Raw genomic sequence first — 13,853 nt, 5'->3', positions numbered from 1 at the left:
TCTGCGTATGTTTATTCAGCATGTCTATGGATTGGAAAATCTGTTGCCTTTGTGTTACTAGCGGATCTAGTGCGTTCAATTTTATGAGTTGGTTTTTCATTGGCGAATTGTGAGATATTTTTAGATGCTTTCTCGTTTGTGTCTGCAAATATTTCTCGTTCTCTCGCATGGTGTTCACTATTATATTTACTATTAAGGCCGTTGGCTACCACTAATAATTTTTCCACAGCTAGATAATGTTTTTAGGATGTGAATAATTGTGTAAAAATTTTAAAGCAACAACAGCCGTAGGCGAAAAATTGCATACACAACAAGGCATTAATTGCATTTTCTCCGTATGGATGGCTATGGAGAGGCCCGATCTTTAGACACGTACTAAGGTACTTTGAGTTCCTGACGTCTCTGACCATGAAGACTGCATGGTTTTGTTAAAATAAAGATGGTGCTTCCCTCAGCCCAACGTCAATGTCATTGTTTATACAACACCAGTAACGGTTGGACTAAGTCAATTGTTTGATTATGCATCAAGACAATGAATGGTAATCTTAAATAGCAAATTGCCAAAATTAAACTGCAATCTAACGACCTTAAACTGGAAAGGAGAAAATATGAATCTGTAACTGAAACGCGAATTAAATTTGATGGCGCATCAAATAAAAAAGAAGGTACAAGAATTTAGAGAAACATTAGAGAAGTCATTGATTCGATCATAAGAATACCAACTGAATTACGTAACGAAGTTGTGAAAGAACAATCCACGCTTAAGTCAGATGTGAATGCATTAAACTCTAAACAAGACAAAGGTCACTGTGCAGTAAAAATCGCATTGATCAGGTGGCAGGAAGAACCAACGAGCGCAGTGCAGAGATCCCGACAGCCAAAAGCGATTTTCCACTAATAAACAGGCACTTATTAAAATGGTGGCTGTCTAAATTTTTACATATCTAACAACGTGGACCGATGACCTCGTTATTTGGTCCCCTCCCCTAAATCAACCAACCAGCATAATAACCCACATTACACGAACAGATGTTAGAAGAAAAAATAATTAATATAGTACAAAAAAATGTTCAAATGTGTGAGAAATCTTATGGGACTGAACTGCTAAGGTCATCAGTCCGTAAGCTTACACACTATTTAACCTAAATTATCCTAAGGACAAACACACACAGCCATGCCCGAGGGAGGACTCGAACCTCCGCCGGGACCAGCCGCACAGTCCATTACTGCAGCGCCCGAGACCGCTCGGATAATCCCGCACGGCTACTATAGTTCAAAAATATGTCGTGGTATGCAGGCCTCGATGTCGAATCTGATTGCTGATGACAGTATTGGTACACGCTAGTGTCTTGATTTTAAACCGACGCAGGGGTTGCATCCTGTCACTTTCATGTGTAAGTCCATGCATTCTTTCTCACTACTGTGTTCCGAGATGTAAAAGATGGGCATCTACGTGAGCCATACAGTGCATACACAAGTGACAAATGAGTAGCTGACAGTTACCAGAGTTTCAATGAAATTCAAATCACCTTCATTCACACATTTTGGTCATCCGAGCAATAATGGACTGTCAAGTCATAATTTTAACGTTGTCGTAGTAGGATCGTAGTGACAGTAGGATTCGTGAATTTTTGAAGAGGTATTTGAACGGCCACGCATTATCGTATGTGCCTGTCGAAGACACGGAGATAACAGAGATTCTTATACAGCGATTGCCGTAAACTGTTCGTGAAAGATTAGCTATCACAAGATAGAAAGGCATTGAAATGTATATTTGATAATCAACAGAACAGATGCTTTCGTCACCAGAAGAAGATGGCGGGAAAACAATAATTGGGACTTTAGGAACAGATCCATCGAAGCAGTACGAAATGCAAATCGTAGGCAAAGTGATGGCTTAGTATGGGATTTGGGACACAAGAAACTCGCTCCGGTGTTTATTAATGGAACCTTCAATGGGAAGAGGTATCTTAACACGCTCCGTGATTATGTGGTTCCGACACTACTGAATCTGCAGGATGATTTACAAACCGTCTTCCGACAAGCCGCCCAAAATGCTACTGAAGTCAGACAGTTTATGGATCAACAGTTTGGAAGCCACCGGACTGGTAGGAGAGGTCCTATCCCACGGTCAACAAACGTCTCGAATTTTATCCGTGGCGAAATTCGAAATAAGTTGTGTATGAGGTAAAAATTAACAGTGTAGACAATCATTGCCGGCCTATCGAGGAAGTGTGTGCCTCTGTTGACACACATGTCCTGCGACAGGTGCAGCAGGAATGGCAAAAAAGTCTACGACTGTGTGTCTAGCGCAATGTCGTATCTGACAAGCGTCCTAAACTTTAATAGGTCATAACTCCAACAGAAATAAATACAGCTTAAAACAAATTTCACATATGTATGATTTGCCACATGACCCCCTTCCCACTTAAACACGTGACCCAGATCGAAGATGTCGAATTTCAAGACGGTCGCCGCTGTCACCATAAATCCTATAAGTTGACCCCTAGTTACACCTTTACGATTCCTCCCAGTGTACGATTTTTGTAGGGGCGTATCCAGACTTTTGCTACACAATGTAGTTTTCCTTCCAAAGCAGAAGTCAACAACTACAAAACAGTTTTTTTTTCTCTGTGAAACATTATGTCTATAAGCGTGTAAAAGGTGTCGCAGAAGGGACTGTCAGTATTCAGGGATATGACGGAAACGATAATTCGAAGAAAAATTCTAGTGAAAAAGAGCTCTAAAATGTGTATCTTTAGATCTCTGAGCATTTGTTCAGTAGAAGAGAACTGTTTCACAGTACAGCATGTGAATAAGTGCTCATAGTTGTGAAGGTATACACTTTAGCGCCCGTGTTCAATGGACATTTTTATCTTGTTTTCGTCCATCACACCAGCTCTGAAAATATGTAAGGCAAAGTGCGTGCAGTTGGAGGGATTTGTTTCACATTATCGAAGATGAATTAGTGCTCACAGATGCATTTTAAAGCTAATGTTTACTGGATTCTTTTGTTCCGAAAGATCGTTCCTCTCATATTCCTGAATATTCAACATTTCTCCTTGGACGCCCTCGAAGCAATCGAAATTGCAGATCTGTGAGACAAATGAAGTCCCTCCCGCTGATACGTCTAACACAAACATCCAGTTATATGAATATCTGTGACCACCTGGCTCTGAAATGCGTCCTGTACGACACAAACCCGCTGCCACCAGTGCGTGTCTGAATCACCACGAAGCTGCTATGATGTAACTCGAGTGGTCACCTCAGAAAGAAATAACTAAGTAATTATTTGTGACGGATCAGATAACGAAATTTTCATGCTTCCGAAGAGGAATTACAGTTTTTCACAGGGCAGCTGTCAAATTTGAGATTATAGTACTGAAGCTGTTACCGTTACTATGCTATGTCCCCATCTCTTTGGAGAGAGCAGCACCGTGCAGAGCGACGCAAATTCGAAAAAGGTCACTTCCAACTGGGAAGGAGACTCGTATGAGAGTGGTGTCTGATTTTATCGGGCGATTCCAGGACAGGGAAATATCAATGTAGATTCTGACGAGACCGCTTCATGCAAATGACTTTGTCATGATGAGATACGCATCCTACACGTTTCCATTAGCATATAAGCTCACCAAGACACGTTGTGATGTATTAGATAACTATCTTTAGCCTAGAACCGGTATTTGCCTAGAGTTGATGAGACTCCGTCGTTCTGTCCTAACGCTTTCTTGTTTATTCAGAAATGTGTACATACCATAACTCTTACTTCACTGCTACTTTCAGCTGACTAGTAAACAGAAATAACTCTGCGTACTTGACACCATGTTTCACAGTGGGTAACGCATCTACTACATCTTCATTTATTTCTTGGCACTTAAGAGAAATTCGGCAAGAACTTGAACCCTGAACAACCGTGGGTTTGAAATAATAACTGTTCCTCTGTCATAAAGAAACGCAGTGAACTTATTTATTGTTTCACTATTATGGCCTAAAAATCTATGCTGCTGGCCACCGTAAATGCAACACCCTGAAGGAAGCATCCGAATCAAGTGAAATTTACACCATGAGTTTGCAGCGATGAGATATGCAACTGATTAGAATTTCAGCGCAGACGCACATCTCGCGCGCCTGTGGCGCCACCTCATAGCGCCATTTAAGGCTTGGCGATTTCGACGAGTGTACGTTCGGCACGTGTGTTTACCTTGTGGTTGTTTCACAAGACGATCAGTTATGCCTCGTAGACAACAGCGGATATCTTTTGATCAAGTATCCGAGTTCGACAGAGGAAGGATAGTGGCTTACCGAGATTGTGGATTCTCATACAGAGAAATCGCTAGTCGTGTTGGACGAAACCAAACAACTGTAATGCGGATATGTGACCGTTGGATGCAGGAGGGTACGACGGACCGACGTGGTCGATCGCATTCACCTCGGTGCACCACTGCACGTGCTGATAGGCAAATTGTGCGCATGGCAGTAAACGGATCGCTCAGTGACATCCCGAACCATAGCACAGCACATTGCGTCTGTAACGCATCATCCAGTGTCTGCGCGTACCATTCGACGCCGTTTACAGCAGAGTGGTCTGTCCGCAAGACGTCCATTGCTTCGTCTACCATTGACGCAGAACCACAGACGTCTCCGTCGCCAATGGTGTGATGACAGACGGATGTGGACGGCAGAATGGAATGACGTTGTCTTTACTGACGAGGCACGCTTCTGTCTGCAGCACCACGATGGTCGGATTCGAGTGTGGAGACACCGTGGAGAGAGGATGCTGGACAGCTGCATTATGCACCGCCACACTGGTCTTGCACCGGGTATTATGGTATGGGGCGGTATTGGATATTACTCTCGCACGCCTCTAGTACGCATTGCCGGTACTTTAAATAGCCGGCGCTACATATCCGAGGTGCTGGAGCCAGTTGTCCTTCCTTACCTTCAGGGCTCGGCCACAGCCATATTTCAACAGGATAATGCGCGACCACACGTGGCACGCATTGTCCAAAGGTTCTTCGTCAATAACCAGATTGAATTGCTTCCCTGGCCGGCTCGCTCTCCGGATCTTTCGCCGGTAGAAAACATGTGGTCCATGGTTGCTCAACGAGTGACCCAGATTACATCCCCAGCTGCCACACCAGATGATCTTTGGCAACGTGTGGAAGCTGCTTGGGCTGCTGTACCCCAGGAACACATCCAACGTCTCTTTGACTCAATGCCGAGACGTGTGGCAGCGGTGATCTCCAACAATGGCGGCTACTCTGGCTACTGATTCTGGCAGGAACCACATGTCACAGACGTCTGTAAACGTAATCATTTGATACTTGGTCAACATGTTATCTACAAAATAAATTTTGTTGTGCTACCTCTTGTCTTTCTTGGTGTTGCATTTACGGTGGCCAGCAGTGTATATTACTGATCAAACGAGAAGACTATTATTTTGATAGGCCAAACAATATTTTGTGAATGACATACTACGCTTCAGAGTGACACAGACATATGACACTGTTTCTCAACATAGAAAGCAGTCTTTATTGTCGAAATGTTCAACCAGTCGTTAAATTCCTCGATTATAGAAATACATCATATATTTCGAACATTTGACCAATATTTTGTAAGAATAAATATTCGTGCTTGATCGTACACTCATGTGAACAATTTTGTAACTTCGAACATTTTCTGGTAATATTTTTGGCTATGTTTGCCGTCAGTTTGATTCTGACTTGTATAATGAGCATAAGTATATTCTGACATTTATTTATCGTAACTGTGTGATGCATATATTGCCAATTATAGATGACTCTCATTAAGGTCAGGCACTTTCAGTGCGGCCTCAGTAGGTCAGGCTACAGGATGAACCAGTCGGTTCTAAATTAGTCGCCAAAATGTGTGTACTGCGACTGTGGCAGATTTGTCATAAACACTTCATGAGTTTTAAAACTCACAGCATTAACACCCTACTGTCTTGTAGGCTAATTGGTCACAGATGTGCACAAAAGCGGAGTGTTGTTATTGTGATACGTATTGTGACGAAGTACACCATCATCGAAAGACGTTTCTGAATATTGTTGCCTTAAATTGGTAGTTGCTTTTCCATATCTTTTGTACAGGTATCATTTGCCTTCAATCCATTTATACAGAAAGCTTACGTTTCAATTATTCGACTGGTTTGATGGCAGTCTTCAACATTTACTGTCTTATGAAAATATTTTTGTCCCTACATAACTTTTTCACCCAGCAACAAGCTTTGTTTCACATTTTAGTCATTATATGCCTCTAGTATTTTACACCTTTACTGCTATTTGCAGCCCGAGGTTATCTGTTCATCTGTTCTTGGATGCTGCAGAAGATGTGGCACCAACTTGCCCTTTCTCCAGAGCCTTCTTTTCTCATATAAACTCTTCAGTATTTCTTCATTCAGTATTTTATTTATCCAATTCATTCTTAACCTTCTTGGATGGAACCGCCCTTCAAGTGCGTTCAGTTTCTTGTTCTCGGGAATTTCAGCAGTCCTCTAGAAGGACTCATTTTTGCTTCATTCATCTTGAACCTATATTCCGTTCTAAGCAAGCTGTTTATGCTGTAATTGGCAATATACGCATCACACAGTCACGATAAATAAATGTCAGAATATACTTATGCTTATACAAGTCAGAATCAAACTGAAGGCAATCATAGCCAAAAATATTACCAGAAAATGTTCAAAGTTACAAAATTGTTCACATGAGTGTACGATCAAGCACGTTTCTTTGTTTTTACAAAATATTCTTCAGATGTTCGAAATATATGATGTACTTCAACCATATCATAGTTCCATAAGCTCACCAAAAATATAGTTACAACATAATAACGACAAACGGAACACACGTTCTAATAAAGTCATCAAGGCTGTGAACCATGTCTAAAGGAAAAGTTTAAAAACGTTAATTCTAGACAAAGTGATGTTCATTAAGGTGTGAGCTAACGTAAAAAGAAAGTTAACGTGATTTCCTGTTGTAGTTTATGTGCTAATACGAGTGTTAGCAGATCATAGTCCTAGTAACTGAGCAATTCGGAGAGGGGGTAATAGTTGTGATACTATAAATGGTATCTGCAGAAGGAATGAAGTATTTTGCGGCAGTACTTTTACTTGTCATTATGCAAAAATCCGTTAACGTAAGTACATATAGGGACTTTACTAAGAAGTTACACATGTTGTCCCATGCTAAGAACATTGCACAACAAGAGTTTCAAAATGTCAGGAGTGAATAACTGTTCCGGATTTCCCGCAGAGTTCTACTGTGGTACGGATAGTAAGTGCATCACAGTGTGCGGCTAAAATGGCGCTTCAGTTGGAAACGTACTACGACGTTGAAGTACTCGGATCAGTACGATTCTTGTAGACAAACCGACTAAATTAAACATAGAATCGCTGCGACATTCCGGCCGTATATGGACCGAACGCGACATCACGTCCAGCCGTAGTGAAACAGTGCCAAAAATTAGACCAAGGCCGCACATACGTGAATATTGCTGATGAGGAAGGGCGTGCGATTTCATCTTTTGAGAAAGGCGAAACAACTTTTGGAGGGAAATATATTTTCCAGCAATGAGGGTGCGCACACTGCACCTCTCGAATGGCTCCGCGAGCAAGGAACGTATTTCTATAGTCAAGGAATTTAACGACTGGTAGAACATTTCGACAGTAAAGACTGCTTTCTAAGTTGAGAATTAGTCCCATGCATCTGTGTCACTCTGAAGCGTAGTACATCATTCACTAAAAATTGTTTGGCCTATCACAATAATAGTCTTCTCGTTCTATCAGTAATGTAGATTTTTAGGCCATAATTGTGAAAGAATAAATAAGTCGACCGCGTTTCTTTAAGAGAGAGGAACAGTTATTGTTTCCAGCCTACGGTTCTTCACAGTTTAAGTTCTTGTCGAATTTCTCTTAAGAGCCAAGAGATAAATGAAAATGCTTTACCCACTGTGAAACGTGGCGTCAAGTACTCAGAATTATTTCTGTTTGCTAGTCAGCTGATATTAACAGTGAAATAAAGGTTATGATATTTACATATTTCTGAATAAACAAGAAAGCGTTAGCACAGAATTACGGAGTCTCATCAACTCTTGGCAAATTACGGTCCTAGGCCAAATATAGTTATGATACATCAAAACACGTCTTGGTGAGCTTATATGCTAATGGACACGTGTAGGATGCGTAGCTTATCATGACAAAGTCATTTGCATGGAGCGGTCTCATCGGAATCTACATTAATATTTCGCTGTCTTTGCATCGCCCGATAAAATCAGACACCTCTCTCATACGAGTCTCCTTCCCAGTTGGAAGTGACATTTTCGAATTTGCGTAGCTCTGCACGGTGCTGCTCTCTCCAAAGAGATGGGGACATAGCATAGTAACGGTAACAGCTTCAGTACTACAATCTCGAATTTGACAGCTGCCCTGTGAAAAACTGTAATTTCTCTTCGGAAGCATGAAAATTTCGTTATCTGATCCGTCACAAATAATTACTTAGTTATTTCTGTCTGAGGTGACCACTCGAGTTACATCATAGCAGCTTCATGGTAATTCAGACACGCAATGGTGGCAGCGGGTTTGTGTCGTACAGGCCGCATTTCAGAGCCAGGTGGTCACGGATATTCAAATAACTCGATGTTTGTATTAGACGTATCAGAGGGAGGGACTTTATTTGTCTCACAGATCTGCAATTTCGATTGCTTCGAGGGCGTCCAAGGAGAAATGGTGAATACTCAGGAATATGACAGGAAGGATCTTTCGGAACAAAAGAATCCAGTAAACATTAGCCTTAAAATGCGTATCTATGAGCACTAATTCATCTTCGATAATGTGAAACAAATCTCTCCAACTGCACGCACTTTGCTTTCCATATTTTCAGAGCTGGTGTGATGGACGAAAACAAGATAAAAATGTCCATTGAACGCGGGCACTAAAGTGTATACCTTCGCAACTATGAGCACTTATTCACATGCTGTACTGTGAAACAGTTCTCTTCTACTGAACAAATGCTCAGAGATCTAAAGATACACATTTTAGAGCTCTTCTTCACTAGAATTTTTCTTCGAATTATCGTTTCCGTCATATCCCTGAATACTGACAGTCCCTCCAGCGACACATTTTACACGCTTATAGACATAATGTTTCACAGAGAAAAAAAGTGTTTTGAAATTGTTGACTTCCACTGTGGAAGGACAACTATATTGTGTAGCAAAAGTCTGGATACGCCCCTACAAAAATCGAACACTGGGAGGAATCGTAATGGTGTCTGGTATGGGGTGTCTGTAACTGGGGGTCAACGTATAGGAATTATGGCGACAGCGGCGACCGTCTTGAAATTCGACATCTCCGATCTGGGTCATGTGTTTAAGTGGGAACGGGGTCATGTGGCACATCATACACATGTGAAATTTGTTTTAAGCTATATTTATTTGTGTTGGAGTTTGTTGTTGTTGTTGTGGTCTTCAGTCCTGAGACTGGTTTGATGCAGCTCTCCATACTACTCTATCCTGTGCAAGCTTCTTCATCTCCCAGTACCTACTGCAACCTACATCCTTCTGAATCTGCTTAGTGTATTGATCTCTTGGTCTCCCTCTACGATTTTTACCCTCCACGCTGCCCTCCAATGCTAAATTTGTGATCCCTTTATGCCTCAAAACATGTCCTACCAACCGATCCCTTCTTCTAGTCAAGTTGTGCCACAAACTACTCTTCTCCCCAATCCTATTCAATACCTCCTCATTAGTTACGTGATCTACCCACCTTATCTTCAGCATTCTTCTGTAGCACCACATTTCGAAAGCTTCTATTCTCTTCTTGTCCAAACTGGTTATCGTCCATGTTTCACTTCCATACATGGCTACACTCCATACAAATACTTTCAGAAACGACTTCCTGACACTTAAATCTAAACTCGATGTTAACAATTTTCTCTTCTTCAGAAATGATTTCCTTGCCATTGCCAGTCTACATTTTATATCCTCTCTACTTCGACCATCATCAGTTATTTTACTCCCTAAATAGCAAAACTCCTTTACTACTTTAAGTGTCTCATTTCCTAATCTAATCCCCTCAGCATCACCCGATTTAATTTGACTACATTCCATTATCCTCGTTTTTCTTTTGTTGATGTTCATCTTATATCCTCCTTTCAAGACACTGTCCATTCCGTTCAACTGCTCTTCCAAGTCCTTTGCTGTCTCTGACAGAATTACAATGTCATCGGCAAACCTCAAAGTTTTTACTTCTTCTCCATGAATTTTAATACCTACTCCGAATTTTTCTTTTGTTTCCTTTACTGCTTGCTCAAGATAGAGATTGAATAACATCGGGGAAAGGCTACAACCCTGTCTCACTCCCTTCCCAACCACTGCTTCCCTTTCACGCCCCTCGACTCTTATAACTGCCATCTGGTTTCTGTACAAATTGTAAATAGCCTTTCGCTCCCTGTATTTTACCCCTGCCACCTACAGAATTTGAAAGAGAGTATTCCAGTTAACGTTGTCAAAAGCTTTCTCTAAGTCTACAAATGCTAGAAACGTAGGTTTGCCTTTTCTTAATCTTTCTTCTAAGATAAGTCGTAAGGTTAGTATTGCCTCACGTGTTCCAACATTTCTACGGAATCCAAACTGATCCTCCCCGAGGTCCGCTTCTACCAGTTTTTCCATTCGTCTGTTACGAATTCGCGTTAGTATTTTGCAGCTGTGACTTATTAAACTGACAGTTTTGTAATTTTCACATCTGTCAACACCTGCTTTCTTTGCGATTGGAATTATTATATTCTGCTTGAAGTCTGTGGGTATTTCGCCTGTCTCATACATCTTGCTCACCAGATGGTAGAGTTTTGTCATGACTGGCTCTCCCAAGGCCATCAGTAGTTCTAATGGAATGTTGTCTACTCCCGGGGCCTTGTTTCTACTCAGGTCTTTCAGTGCTCTGTCAAACTCTTCACGCAGTATCTTATCTCCCATTTCATCTTCATCTACATCCTCTTCCATTTCCATAATATTGTCCTAAAGTACATCGCCCTTGTATAAACCCTCTATATACTCCTTCCACCTTTCTGCCTTCCTTTCTTTGCTTAGAACCGGGTTGCCATTTGAGCTCTTGATATTCATACAAGTGGTTCTCTTCTCTCCAAGGGCCTCTTTAATTTTCCTGTAGGCAGTATCTATCTTACCCCTAGTGAGATAAGCCTCTACATCCTTACATTTGTACTCTAGCCATCCCTGCTTAGCCATCTTGCACTTCCTGTCAATCTCATTTTTGAGACGTTTGTATTCCTTTTTGCCTGCTTCATTTACTGCATTTTTATATTTTCTCCTTTCATCAATTAAATTCAATATTTCTTCTGTTACCCAAGGATTTCTATTAGCCCTCGTCTTTTTACCTACTTGATCCTCTGCTGCCTTCACTACTTCATCCCTCAGAGCTACCCATTCTTCTTCTATTGTATTTCTTTCCCCCATTCCTGTCAATTGTTCCCTTATGCTCTCCCTGAAACTCTCTACAACCTCTGGTTCTTTCAGCTTATCCAAGCCCCATCTCCTTAAATTCCCGCCTTTTTGCAGTTTCTTCAGTTTCAATCTGCAGTTCATAACCAATAGATTGTGGTCAGAATCCACATCTGCCCCTGGAAATGTCTTACAATTTAAAACCTGGTTCCTAAATCTCTGTCTTACCATTATGTAATCTATCTGATACCTTTTAGTATCTCCAGGATTCTTCCAGGTATACAACCTTCTTTCATGATTCTAGAACCAAGTGTTAGCTATGATTAAGTTATGCTCTGTGCAAAATTCTACAAGGCGGCTTCCTCTTTCATTTCTTCCCCCCAATCCATATTCACCTACTATGTTTCCTTCTCTCCCTTTTCCTACTGACGAATTCCAGTCGCCCATGACTATTAAATTTTCGTCTCCCTTCACTACCTGAATAATTTCTTTTATCTCGTCATACATATCATCAATTTCTTCATCGTCTGCAGAGCTAGTTGGCATATAAACTTGTACTACTGTAGTAGGCATGGGCTTTGTGTCTATCTTGGCCACAATAATGCGTTCACTATGCTGTTTGTAGTAGCTAACCCGCACTCCTATTTTTTTATTCATTATTATGCCTACTCCTGCATTATTCTTATTTGATTTTGTATTTATAACCCTGTAATCACCTGACCAAAAGTCTTGTTCCTCCTGCCACCGAACTTCACTAATTCCCACTATATCTAACTTTAACCTATCCATTTCCCTTTTTAAATTTTGTAACCTACCTGCCCGATTAAGGGATCTGACATTCCACGCTCCGATCCATAGAACGTCAGTTTTCTTTCTCCTGATAACAACGTCTTCTTGAGTAGTCCCCTCCCGGAGATCCGAATGGGGGACTATTTTACCTCCAGAATATTTTACCCAAGAGGACGCCATCATCATTTAATCATACAGTAAAGCTGCATGTCCTCGGGAAAAATTACGGCTGTAGTTTCCCCTTGCTTTCAGCCGTTCGCAGTACTAGCACAGCAAGGCCGTTTCGGTTAATGTTACAAGGCCAGATCAGTCAATCATCCAGACTGTTGCCCCTGCAACTACTGAAAAGGCTGCTGCCCCTCTTCAGGAACCACATGTTTGTCTGGCCTCTCAACAGATACCCCTCCGTTGTGGTAGCACCTGCGGTACGGCCATCTGTATCCCTGAGGCACGCAAGCCTCCCCACCAACGGCAAGGGCCATGGTTCATGGGGGGAGTTATGACCTATTAAAGTTTAGGACACTAGTCAGAGTTGACATTGCGCTAGACACACAGTCGAAGTCTTTTTTGCCAGTCTTGCTGCAAATGTCGCAGGACCTGTGGGTCAACACAGGCACACACTTCCACAATAGGCCGGTAAAGATGGTCTACACAGTTAATTTTTACCTTATACATAACTGATTTCAAATTTCCCCACGGATAAAACTCGAGACGTGCGTTAGCCATGGGATAGGACCCCCTCCTACCTGTCCGGTGGCTTCCAAACTGTTGATCCATAAAGTGTCTGACTTCAGTAGCATTTTGGGCGGCATGTTGGAAGACGGTTTGGAAATAATCCAGTAGATTCAATAGTGATGGAACCACATAAACACGGAGCGTGTTAAGATACCTCTCCCCATTCAAGGTTCCATTAATAAACACCGGAGCGAGAGGTTTGTGTCCCAAATCACAGACTACACCACCACTTTTTCACAACCAGCACCTTTACTGAGGGATTTACATGTGACCAGTAACGATGATTTAGTTTGTTTTCTTCTCCTTGGAGATAAAAATTAGCTTCGACAGTGATAAACACCTTTCGTCTGGAGTCTGGATTTCTGTTACACTGATTTAGAGCCCGTTCTACTAACTGCACCCGCCGATCAGCGTCATCCTTCGAAATATGGCGTTGCAACTATAAACTGTACGGGTGACTTTGGTGTGTGTGTGTAACACACGTAGGACCGAACGCTGACTGGCATCGGATGTTACCGATAACCGGTGCGTACTGCGACGTGGACTTTTCACAAACGATGCCACAGTTGCTGTTGCTCTCTACTCGTCGGTAGCTATACTTGGACGTCCACTGCATGGCTTGTTCACCACGGAACTTGTTGCACGAAATTTGTCAAATAACTTGGGTACTGTCATATGTGAAGTAATTTATCTCAGGTTTCCGGGCATTGAAGTCAGCAGCTATCACTCTGCTACTTCGTCCACTACTCATTAACACCATTTCGATGCGTTCCTGCTATCTAAGTGTCACTGTGGATCACCTGCAACAATAAACAGAATTGATCACCTCCTTGCAATTCCAGATTTGAACGGGTCATAAG

Source organism: Schistocerca serialis, chromosome 6 (assembly GCF_023864345.2).
Source record: "Schistocerca serialis cubense isolate TAMUIC-IGC-003099 chromosome 6, iqSchSeri2.2, whole genome shotgun sequence".
NCBI lineage: Eukaryota > Metazoa > Arthropoda > Insecta > Orthoptera > Acrididae > Schistocerca > Schistocerca serialis.
Note: the sequence above shows the minus strand (reverse complement) of the source record.